The 12701-nt window shown below is 39.7% G+C and overlaps 1 non-coding gene across 1 annotated transcript; it reads left to right on the top strand.

Annotated features, from left to right (window-relative positions):
- The first annotated feature begins 443 nt into the window (after positions 1 to 443).
- TRNAE-CUC lies at positions 444 to 515 on the top strand. The gene has a single exon. It is a non-coding gene; the product is annotated as a tRNA-Glu (tRNA).
- The last annotated feature ends 12186 nt before the right edge of the window (positions 516 to 12701 follow it).

The following is a 12701-nucleotide window of genomic DNA, read 5'->3' on the forward strand; positions in this document are numbered from 1 at the left end:
ATAATAATCATCAACAGGCAATGATTTTAGAATATAATGCTTTGAATGATAATACTAGAAAAATTTTCTTAAAAGAATGGAATAGATTTGTGTCTCTTTCGGACCTGGACAATATTTCCAAATTTCCCTTCAAAGTGGTATATAAAAATTTGCAGAGTATAAAAAATATTCTGGAATATAAAAATAGTAAGCCTAATTTCAATAGAAGAAGGTTTGGGACATACAAATGTGGACATTTTTCCCAATGTACATATATTATGAATACAGACAAGATTTACTTAGAGAGTCGAAAAAGATGGATTAATAGCACTGACTACTACAACTGTGAAACAAAAGGAATAGTTGACTTGGCTACTTGCCTAGTTTGTAGTTCCTTCTATGTCGGGAAAACCGAAAGAATGTTAAAAAGAAGGATCTATGAACATATCTATGACATAGGGGAGTCCCTGGTGGTCTAGTGGTTAGGATTCGGCGCTCTCACCACTGCAGCCCAGGTTCGATTCCTGGTCAGGGAAGCTTTAATGAACCTTTTAAGGGGACCTTCATTGTGTCACTACTAGACAGAGGCACAGTATTCTAAATTTATTCTGTACATTTTTGTACCATTTCATGGGGTGGCAAAAGCCACATCACTATGGCTAGGCTTACAAATGCCCCAGGGCAGATAGCCTAGTACTAAACTATGAAACTATGAAACTATGGCAGTTGGTAAGGAAACCAGTGCTTTGTTTAAGCATGCAAAGTCATGTATAAAACCTGAATTTTCCTTCTTCGTGTTGGAACAAATTTAAAATGATATTAGGGGAGGCCCATGGAAAGAGAGGATAGAATTCAGGGAACTGTGGTGGCAAGTTACCCTTGAAGCAGGAAATTTCCCTGGGCTGAATGATTATGTCTCTATATTGCCTCTATTGAAATTAAGATCTGCAAAACTTTGAATGGTATGGGATGTAATAAAATGTTTTGCCAGGAGATGGCAATGTTCCCTTGGTTTCATATAGGTACAACACAACATACAAGGAATAGAGAAACTTTTAAAACTCATTTTTAATTCATTTATTTTTTTTTTTTTTAAATTGATGATTAACATTTGTATTATGTATTTATTTTCAAGATTTATTTATGAATGTTTTATTAGTTTATGAGAAGTGTAACAATACTTGAAAGTGTTTTTTACTGAAATTTTAATAGCACGTTTGTTTCAAGTCTAAACATCATTCGTACTTTTAAATGTATTTTATATAAATTAATTGGGCCCATTATTAATTAACTTTAATATAAATAACTAATTGATTTTACACTGGTCATTTGATGATCTTTTCATGGAGACGAAAACGCAAGTTTTATGTGTGAAGGCGTTTATGCTTGCATCGGCTGCTTTGTGTGGATTTTCAATAAACAAATTGGATATACCTCGTTTTGTTTCATCGTTGGCTCTAGCACTCTTTTTATGATTTATTAGTCTCATCTAGAAAAGCTTTCCTAAAATCAGTTTCACAAACATTTATAAACATTTGTATTCCTGGGTGCATAATGGGAGTAAAACTGCTAGGTCTCTTAAACTGTGTGTCAGTAAAGTCACTTTGTTCATTACTCAGAAAAATGTTTTTTAAACACAGGTCTCTGCCAAGCAGCCTAAGATCTTTGAGCATTTCTACTGGGCTTGCTTGTCTGACAGGAATAACAGACAGACCTTTGTTTAATAGGTTAATCTGTTCTTTGGTAAGCAAGATAAATGAAATGTTAATAACCAGACATGTGTCTAGGTTCTCCTCCGTTTCATCTGTTGTATTGCATCGTCTGGACTCCATGCATTCTGCATTTTCTTCTGTTCTGTAATATTCTTCAAATGTACCCGGAAAGGCGGTGGGTTTTTCAGAGTACAATCCCCCTTGGATGTTCTGTCCAAAAAAGCACCTTTCATGTTGTTATTCTCTGAGTGTGATGCATTCTGCGTAATGGCTAATGACCCACAAGGAGCATTGGTGCTAGTGTTAGCTTCATTTACAGTTCCTTAGGTCAGCTCATTTGTTTGCATAATAACTTATTTTTCTCTGGTGATATTCTCAGAAGAGGCCGCTGCTAATAGCTGACTGACTGTACCTCTTCGCAGAATGGAGGTTTTTTTTCCAAACTAGAGGAAGTAGTGGTTGATTGGATGACACGATGATTGACAGTCTCAGGCACCATTGGATTCGTCCACTCTCTCGGCCATGCAAAGTCATTGTTGTTTTCAAAATCTCTTCTGCCACATTGTAGTTTCCTTAGTTTAGTTTGTTGTAATCTCTTTTCATAGAGAGCAATATTTTCTTGTAGCTGATCCAACTTGTCAGCTACAATGTCAGCCGAAAAACGATTAGAGATTTTCCTGTCCAAAGTGATGATCTCACTCTTCAGATCATTTTCTAATTGTAAAAAGAACTCAATTAATAGTTCAGTGAATTTTGAACTAAATTGAAGATTGAGTTCTTGCCATTTGCGAAGCAATACCGGATACGTTTCTCCATAGCTCGGCATGTTCAGGATCCTCAGTCTTCGGGGGATAATTCTATTTTCGTGTGACGCCCGCAAATGCAGACGCTGCCATTGCAGTCTTTTGTACTTGTACAGCATGTTTTCTAAGTCACGGTAACATTTCATAAAGTCAGCTACCTGTGTATTAGTTAATGTAAAGTTGTCCAAAGCCAAAGCTGAGGAAATATCCATCAAAGGGTTGTCGTATATATCCAAAATACGAAGAAAACGATCATTGTTGGGTCGATTAGTTGCAGTATTATCAAGAACATCCATTTAAAAAACAATTGGTGTGCCCCTATAGCCAAGCAACAAAAAAATGAATACGGAAAAGAATGGCTTAAGGGTGCAGAGCAGTGCAGAAACTGGAGACAATAAAAAATAACTGCTGCACCAGAACTTACACACCAAAAAGTTTATTTTAAGAAAACAAAAAACATATAAAACGTAAGCATTTTCACAACCACCTGGTTGCTTCATCAGACAAAATGACTAGTTAACGGACCCTTAATATAGCAAGTGTAGATCATCAGCTGACATACCTTAATTGGAATTAATTATGTGCCATAAGTAAAAACAATAAAAAGTTAAACTTTAAAAGTACATATTTCTATCTAAAACTATGGAACATTATTAAATCAATTTAGTATGTAATATATAATATAAATATTATTTATTCATTATTAATACAGTCTATATTAAAATATGTATATAAAAACTATGTATATATCTCAGTAAAAAAATGCAAATGCAGATGAAAATACATATATATCTCTCTGTATATATCTATATAAATATCTTAGTATATAAATATCTCTAAGAAGACTTCATGTTATGCAGATCTACGAACACTAAGTAGATGGAATGAATATACATCAGAAAAAGAGACATATGAAAAAAACTGCCAATCTCAGTGTTTAAGTCAACGGGATTTAAGTAAAGGTTTTAAGGATGCCACATGGTTCAGACCAGGGTATTTCTCTGCATGAAGTGACAGAATCCATTTCTGTTCAATGCTCTCAGTTAGGTTCTCTATATCACCTCCTCTTACCCCTATATGAACCACTTCAATCACAAGGAACTTGAAGCTATGTGTACAATCTGTCTCTTTAATATGTTTTGCTAAGGCATTAGTTTCTTTATAATTATTAATATCTCGAATATGCTCAAGTATCCTATCTTTGAGCATCCTGTTGGTCTTGCCTACATAAAATGCATAACATTTCTGACAGAAAGAAAAATAAACAATGTTGGTGGTTCAACAATCAGCATAACTGGAACTAGTAATAGTAAGCTCAAGGGTGAATTTTCAGTCTCCCATCCAATTATCTATGTTGTGTTTGGATAGGATCAGTGAGGATCTCTGTTTTACATGAATAGGAAATCTATTCCAGAGAAGCAACAGTCTCTGGGAGACATATCTGTCTCTCCACCATGTTCTGTAATGTCACAGGCTAGGTTGAGATGCCTAGAGCGAGTGACTCATGTCATTTGACTTGCAGATGTGCAGCATTTCCATTAGGGTAGGATTGGAGATTGCCTATAGGCCAGGCACAAGTCACCTCTCAGCAGCCTATCAGATACAGAGTAAAGTGACACGCCTTTCAGCCTGTCCACATATATGATGGTATGGAGTCCCTGCATTTTCTTAATGAGAAAATGCTGAGGACTCTCCAGCTGCTTCAGGTGTCTGGTGAGGTTTATGCAAAAGGGTGCATTATACCCTATTAGTGGTCTGATGAGGGTCGAGTGCAGTAGAGTTATAACATCCATTGACCTGGATGCTATGCCCTTGCTTATGAGGTGTGCTACATAGAAGCCTTTCCTTACCACTGTGGAAACATGATAGTCAACATTCAGATTGCTATCAACCTGTGTTCCCAAGTCCCATACCACTGATTCGGAACTCAGGGGGATGCTGCCAATGTTGTAATTTGTATGGAATTCCATTTTATCAGAGGGAATAATGATGTGTTTTTTACATTTAGTTTTAGACCATGGATTTGGCACCAATCATTCATTTGAGTTAGCCCTGCTTGTAATATGTTGACATTGTTGGGGTCTCAATGATTGCTCCCAGTTTGCAATAATCAGTGAATTTGGTGAGCCAGAGGCCCTCTACTTTGGCCTGGACTTCTGCAAAATAGATACCAAACAGTAAGGGGCCCAGCACAGACCCCTGTGGTATTCCACTGGTGATGGGTCTACTGGTGGAGGTGGCTACCTATCTAGTAATGTAAGGGTTAATCCTCAGCTGGGAGAGTTTCTCAATGATGCCACAGTGGGAGATTGTATAGAAACCCTTGGCAAGGTAGAAATAGGCTGTGTGCATTGTTTTACCTTTGCCCGTTGCTTTGGTACCATTCGCAAAAAATATTACCAGGTTTAATACGTATGATCTACTGCTAATGAAGCCAAACAGGGTTGGGTCCAGTGTTTGGAGGTCACTTATCTCCTTGTTAATAAGGTCCATAATAATTCTTTCCATGGCTTTGCAGATGTGACTAGTTAGACTTATGGGTCTGTATTTCCTAGAGTCAGTTGATGACCCCTTTTGTGCAGGGGAATTACTGTTACTGTTCTTTTTGCAGGAACATAGCCACTTCTCAAGCTATGATTAAAGAGAACATCAAGTGGGTCCACTAGGTCTTATTTTAGATAGTCTACTAAACAACTTGGGATATTGTCTGGTCCCAGTTTGGCCATGTGTTTGGCCTTGTCATTTGCAGAGATGACCTGTTCTCTAGAAATACTAGACAGAGAGCTGGTGTCAGGTATGCTTTGGGATATAGTAGGTGGGGATGGGTGGGGGGGTGAAGTTTGCATTGAATCTGTCAATGTTTGAAGGATAGAGGATAAGGATGTAGTTAAGTGAGGAAGTATGGAGGGTTTTTGTGGGAAAAGTGGAAGTTGAAATGTAGAACAATACATTGTGTTTAGTCTGTATGCTTATACATAGTTTTGAGATGAATTTATGTGGTGAGGGGTCTGTTAACAGTGTGAATACATATGGGTAAGGAAAGGTAATAAAGCAAAAAGTACTGATTTAATTGTGTAGATGTAAAGAGATTGAGGGGAGATGGGTGAAAGCAGTACACAGATATAAGTGGAAGGCTGAGAGATGCTGTAAAGAGAGAGATAAGAGAAAAATATTAATCTGATTATAGTATATGACAGAAGATAACAGGGATGAATGGAAGACTGAGTTTTGCTCATGAATGTTGGGGAGGGGCTTGAGTATGAGCAGATATAGCGCAAAGCAGTATGGGAGGGAAAAAGTTTTTGAGAATGATGCCCAATGTTAGATGGGGGTAGAGAACAGGTGAATATAAACTGGAACATTTCTACAATAGCAAAGTTGGTTGGGAAGGTGCAAGTAGTGGGTATCAAACACACTAGACAGTGGATGGGTTTTCAGGCGGTAGTGGGCTAGTATCCATGTTCATGTGAAACAGAGTTAAATGCAATTATTAGGACTTTTTAATGATTATTATTATTTTTTTAATTTTATTTCGAGCATTTGAGAGGTGTACAGACAGCTGAGTATAGGAACTGTCTTGGATAAAAATGATTTGAATCTGCTGTAATGATCAAGTTAAAAAAGTAATTATTCTGGTTTTACAGGACTAGTGTATATTTATGTAAAGAAAGTTTGAGTACTGTTGTTTTTATTTCAATCAAACAACTGAAGTATACACACTCACTAAAGTATCTGGAATTGATGGGTACAGATGCCATCTGTAGATAAAAAGTAATTTATCCCTGCTGTTTGATTACGGATACAGTCTCTTATCTGAAGTAGAAGGAACAGTGTCAGGCATTGGTTTTTATTGTATTGTCTGGCTGAAATGGGTTAATAAGCAATTTCAGGCATTGTATTTTATTGTATTGGCTGGCTGAAATGGGTTAATAAACTATTTGTGTTTTGTATGTGTGTGTGTGTGTGTGTGTGTGTGTGTGTGTGTGTGTGTGTGTGTGTGTGTGTGTGTGTGTGTGTGTGTGTGTTTTCACATGTACTCGCTCATTAGTATGTGTTGCAACTACAGTGTATTGAAGAACAGCAAGTTGGCTATAATTTGTTTCACTTTCCATCAAAATCAAATGTCAGTATTGTATGATTGCACTGCACAGAAATCTACCCTTTTGCTATTCTTGATTGTCTAAGCAGAATGTGTTGCTAATTTTTTTCACTTTTCCTCACAGTCATATGTCATTTTTGAGTGACTGTACTCTATAAAATTATATCTCCTAGCTATTGCTTGTGGTCTTGGCAGAATATGCATGAAAGTATCTGAATGACTGTACTCCACAAAATGTAGCTCTAGCTCTCTTTGGTAGTCTGTGTAGGGTTCAGGTTGAGTTCTTGGCCTGTGCAGGGTTCAGGTTGAGTTCTTGGTCTGTGCAGGGTTCAGGTTGAGTTCTTGGTCTGTGCAGGGTTCAGGCTGAGTTCTTGGTCTGTGCAGGGTTCAGGTTGAGTTCTTGGTCTGTGAAGGGTTCAGGCTAAGTTCTTGGTCTGTGCAGGGTTCAGGTTGAGTACTTGGTCTGTGCAGGGTTCAGGTTGAGTTCTTGGTCTGTGCAGGGTTCAGGTTGAGTTCTTGGTCTGTGCAGGGTTCAGGTTGAGTTCTTGGTCTGTGCAGGGTTCAGGTTGAGTTCTTGGTCTGTGCAGGGTTCAGGTTGAGTTTTTGGTCTGTGCAGGGTTCAGGTTGAGTTCTTGGCTAGGTTTCCTGTGCAGAGTCTGCATATACTCCTTATCTCTGTGCTCTTTTCCAAATGCTCTGTGCATTCCTCTAATTTTCTGGTTGGTAAGTGTGCAGGGTGTGCATGTTTGTGCTTCTTGTGAAGGAAGGTTGTAGCTTGTTACAGATCCCCCACCATGACCTAGGATTCCCACTCTTAATTTCTTAAGATACTAGAAAATATTAAAGTACAACTCAGTACCTTAATTATGGGTGATTTCAACTACCCCATTATCAACTGGGAAAACTACTCATGTACCAGCTCATTCGCTCAATGTTTTCTGGAATTCATAAATTCCAACGCATTGGATCAGCTTGTCCACACCCCCTCCAGGGGCAGCAATATCCTGGACCTGGTCATTACCAATATGGGTAACCAGTGTTCTACTTCAGAGGTCAACTCCTTACTGGTCAGATCCGACCACAAGCTAATCACCCTAGACATCAATATCCTACCCCACCCCCCATTACAGAAACCACCGTCAAAAACTACTCCAAAGCCAACTTCATGCTTCTTAAGACAGAAGTGGCAAACTTCACGACACCCATGCAGATGGAAAATAGAGGTACAACTGCTGAATCTTACACAAATGCACTGTATAAGCACATACATGAGTGCATGGATCGTGCCATCCTCAACAGAATCAAGACTCTATCCTCCAAAAGAAAGGAAGCCAATCTGGTGGTCCCCTGCCATAAACAAACTCTACAACATAAGGAAGAAGCTGCTGCAAAAAGAGTAAAATCCCAAGATTGGAAGAACTCCCTGGTCAGCCTCAGCAAGAAGTTGAGATCCCTCATAAAATCCTCCAAAGCCAGATATGAAAATAAAATCACCACTGATGCCAAAGACAGCCACAAAGCATTTTACAGCTATGTCAAGAATCTCAATGGCAACACTCAGATCTGCTCTGTGCTACAGCACAATGGCACTAAATATACAGAACCAACCGATATTGCCAACATCCTGGCAGATAGGTTCAGTGCTAACTTTACACCCCCCCCCTCACCCTCCAAAGGGTCCATCTTAATACTGAAAGAATTCCAAGCCCTATAATCACAGATGAACAAGTAAAGACCACACTCTCCAAAGCCAAGAATACAGCATCCATGGGACCAGACAATATCCCAAGCTGCATACTGCACGAAGTACAGAACAAACTGGCATCCCACCGAAGTACCATGTTCAATCATAGCCTCACCTCAGGCTATGTGCCTACTGAATGGCACACAGTGACAGTTATCCCACTCCACAAAGGGGGTGCCACCACGAACCCTGGAAACTACTGATCCATTAGCCTAACGAGCCTGGTCTGCAAGGCCATGGACCGTATCATCTTGGAGTCATAAACAAAGACATAGGTAACCTCCAAACCTTGGACACCACTCAGTTTGGATTTGAAAAAGGTAGATCATATCTACTAAACCTGATTGACCTTTTTGAAGTAGTCACTAGAGCCGTAGATGAGGGCAAGGTAGTGCACACAGCCTATCTTGACCTCACCAAGGCTTTCGATACCATTATAGATAAACTCTCTAAACTGGTCATAAATCCCTATGTCATAAGATGGGTGGCCAACTGGCTCACTGACAGAACCCACACAGTAAAAGTAGTCGACTCCATGTCCAACTTCAGACCAGTGATGAGTGGAGTACCACAGGGTTTGGTCCTGAGTCCTCTCCTGTTCAGCATCTACTTCTCTGAAGTGCAGGCCAGTGCAGAATGTCTTTGGCTAACAAAGATTGCAAGTGACTGCAAATTGGAAGCCATAATAGAATCACCAAATGATGTAGACATTCTACAAAAGGGCCTCACAGAGACAGATGCTTCGTGTCAAAGTCATGGCCTTAAGCTCAATGCCAAGAAGTGCATTGTCATCCCCATTGGGAAAAACACGGTACCCATGAACTACCACATAGGCGGTTGCTAACTAAACACTGAAAGTGTGATAAGAGACCTTCGGACTCAGGTGGACAGTAGTCTCTCCTTTGATAACCACATCACCACAGTAGTCAGGAAATCCTTTTACATGGCACACCTCATCAAAAAAGGGTTCTCCTCTAGAAAAAAAGAAGGTCATTGTTCCTTTCTTCTCATCCCTCTTCAGACCCATTATTTATTTATTATTTATTTATTTTACATTTGTTAACCGGGAGAGTCCGACTGGATACATGTCCATTTTCAGCGGAGGCCCGGGGAGAAAAGCTCCAAGTACATAACAGACATATGAACATTGTTAATGCAAAAAAAGGAAGATAGTTGAGTTCTAAATACAATATAATAAAGACATCATCTTGAAAAAAAAAAACAACAGCATATAAAAAAAAATATAGGTCAGTTAAAAAGGCCGAGGCTGTTAAGCGGTAGGAAGATGAGGGTAAGAGGGTAAATGATAGTGGTTAATCAGGTTTGGAACAGGGACATTGCCAGAGGACATTATAGAGTACAATGCCCCGATTGGCATGTGTCTTGTGAGATACATGCCCCGTTTGGCATGTATCTCACAAGACATCTACAACAACTGGAAAGGCTACAGAAATACCTCACTAAGAGGATTACCAGCCTCAAACAGATGCCATTCGTAGACTGTCTCAAAAAACTCCAGCTCTACTCTCTCACATATCACCTACTCAATGACGATCTCTGCCTTACATACAAAGCTATGTCAACCCAGACTTGTTGGACATGCTACACTTAAAGAAATCACAATCTCTCCAGACCACATGCTCCAGGGACCTAAACCTTGTCACCACAATAAACAGGAAGGATGCTGGAGGGATAGATTCCTGTCCCAGAGACTTCCCATACTCTGGAACAAACTACCCATTCATGTCTAGCAAAGCTCCTCATTGGCCCTCATTAAGAAAAATCTTGACGACTAGATGGAAAATAGAAAATTCACCCCAGGGATCACTTCTGCAGCACTGCTTGACAGGGGCACATGAAAATAATTTTCTTGGGTGGCACAAGCCAGGGAACCTTTTTGGCTAGGCTTATATAGGCCCCAGGGCCGATAGCCTAGTACCTCCCTATGAACCTATGAACTGGCTTGTCAAGGACAGCATTGCTATGTGTGTGCTTATGTGTGAAGAATCTCTTACGACGGACCTGGCTAATCAGGGGCAATAAGTCTCTGTGTGAGTTTGTATGTGTGTGTGTGTGTGTGTGTGTGTATACACACACACACACACACACACACATCTTAGGTAAAGATACGCATATAGATATATATTACTGTTTCTTTCATTTCATTCCAATCTAACATTAGAAGGGCACACAGTAGGTATCTGTTTTTGGGTGAAAGAGTTAAGGAGCATGTTGTATAGATAGAAGGCAAAAGCAACTCAAAATATGTGACTGCATTCATCTGTTCCTTTGTTTTCATCCCTACCTAACACCAGACTTGTACAGAGAATGTGATCTTTTTTTTATTGGGTAGGCCATTAGTCACCATTCCAAAATATAATTTATTTTGTCCTCACAAGCATTTCTCTACTCAACGTCTGAGTAACAGTTTCTCAGTTCCTTGATAAGTATTTTAGCAGCACTGAACATTAAGCAATGAACACAAACTATTCCTTCCTCAAAATAAAAGTAAGACATTTACCCTTAACTAAGATTTTTGTTTAGGGTGCACTTTAATCAAATTTGAAAAAAGCTTTAAAATGCACTTAAGAACATTTAAAACCCCATGCAAATAGGGGATGCTTGGTTTCCAAACTTCTATCTCATTTAAATTCTTCCAACACAGTTAGTGTATGTTTACTGTTGGCCAGTTAGGAGTTGTTAAATGCATGTAAAGAAAAATCTTGAGAGAAAGGCAAAATATGAGAAAATAAGGAAAAGGTAGCCTGGATGGGGTGAGTAGACCAGGAAATAATGGGATGGGGGGGCACTGTGAGTTGTGCCAGGTGAACAGTGAACAAAGGAGCCTTCACCATATTTCATCAAGGTCAACCTTTATATGGTATTTGAAACTGGTGCCTTTCTGCATGGTTGTTAAAAAGGGTGTGGCCACAGAGATTGGGAGTGTTTTTATATTACACAGGAGGTCGCTTAATGTAAAGGTGGTGATCCTGCTGTAATGTAAGCATTACGATCTTAACTTTGCTGAGGCACTGTGTCATACAATTGCAGCAGATAGGTTAGCCTTAAAATCAGAACTATTGAACTCATTTTTTTTTTTAATTAGGTAAGGAAACTAGAACAAGTGTCAGGCAATCAAGGAGCGCTGCCCGGCTAACTGACATGCTCTTACTTACACAGTCAGCTACAGGAACAATTACTGGAGCCCTTGCTTGTAGAGAATTCAAGTGTGCTCATAATTTGCGTTCAGAAGATACAGGATTTTGTAAGGTGGCATAGGATATAGTAGATGGATTACAGAATAGAGGTTATCAAATGGAAACCTTAAATGAATCCATTAGGAAGTGGAAGGAAAGTGTAGAGAGCATCTGAAACCTAGAAGGGGCAATATTAAATGGCACAGCTTTCCAAAGCCAATTTCATGCTACTCAACTCAGAAGTGACAAACTTCATGACACCCATGCAGACGGGAACTGAATGTTCAACTGCTGAATCCTACACTAAGGCACTGTATGAGCACATCCACTCATGCATGAATCGTGCCATCCCAAATAGAACCAAGATGCTCTCATCCAAAAAAAGGAAGCCAATCTGGTGGTCCCCTGCTATAAGCAAACTATACAACAAAAGGAAGAAACTGTTGCGGAAAAGGGGAAAATCCCAGGATGCAAAAAACTCCCTTACCAGCCTCAGTAAGAAGCTGAGATCCCTCATAAAATCCTCAAAAGCTAGTTATGTAAATAAATGTGCCAAAGATTCCAAAGACAACCACAAGGCATTCTATAGTTATGTCAAGAATCTAAATGGCAATGCTCAGATCTGCACTGAGCTACAACAGAATGGCATTAAATATACTGATCCAAGGATATTGCCAAATTCCTGGCAAATTGATTTAGTGCCAACTTCACCCCCCTCTCACCCCCTAAAGGGCCCATCTCAATAACAAAATATTGCCAAATTCCAGTAATCATGGCCACACAGGTAGAAACCACACTCTCCAAAGCTAAGAATACAGCATCCATAGGACCAGATGACATCCTGGGCTGTGTGCTACATGAACTACAAAATGAACTGGCACCTCACCTAAGTGCCATGTTTAATTATAGTCTCACCTTAGGCTTCGTGCCCACTGAGTGGTGCACAGCTACAGTTATCCCACTCCACAAGGGGGTATCCACCTTGGATCCCAGGAACTACTGTCCCATCAGTCTGATGAGCCTGATCTGCAAGGGCATGAAACGCATTATCATGGAACTTATAAACAAAGACAATGACAACCTTCAAACACTGGACCCCACCCAGTTTGGGTTCATGAAGGGTCGAACTTGTCTCCTGAACCTGATTGACTTCTTTGAATCAGTCTC

Source organism: Protopterus annectens, chromosome 1.part1 (genome assembly GCF_019279795.1).
Source record: "Protopterus annectens isolate FY-2018-M chromosome 1.part1, PAN1.0, whole genome shotgun sequence".
NCBI lineage: Eukaryota > Metazoa > Chordata > Ceratodontiformes > Protopteridae > Protopterus > Protopterus annectens.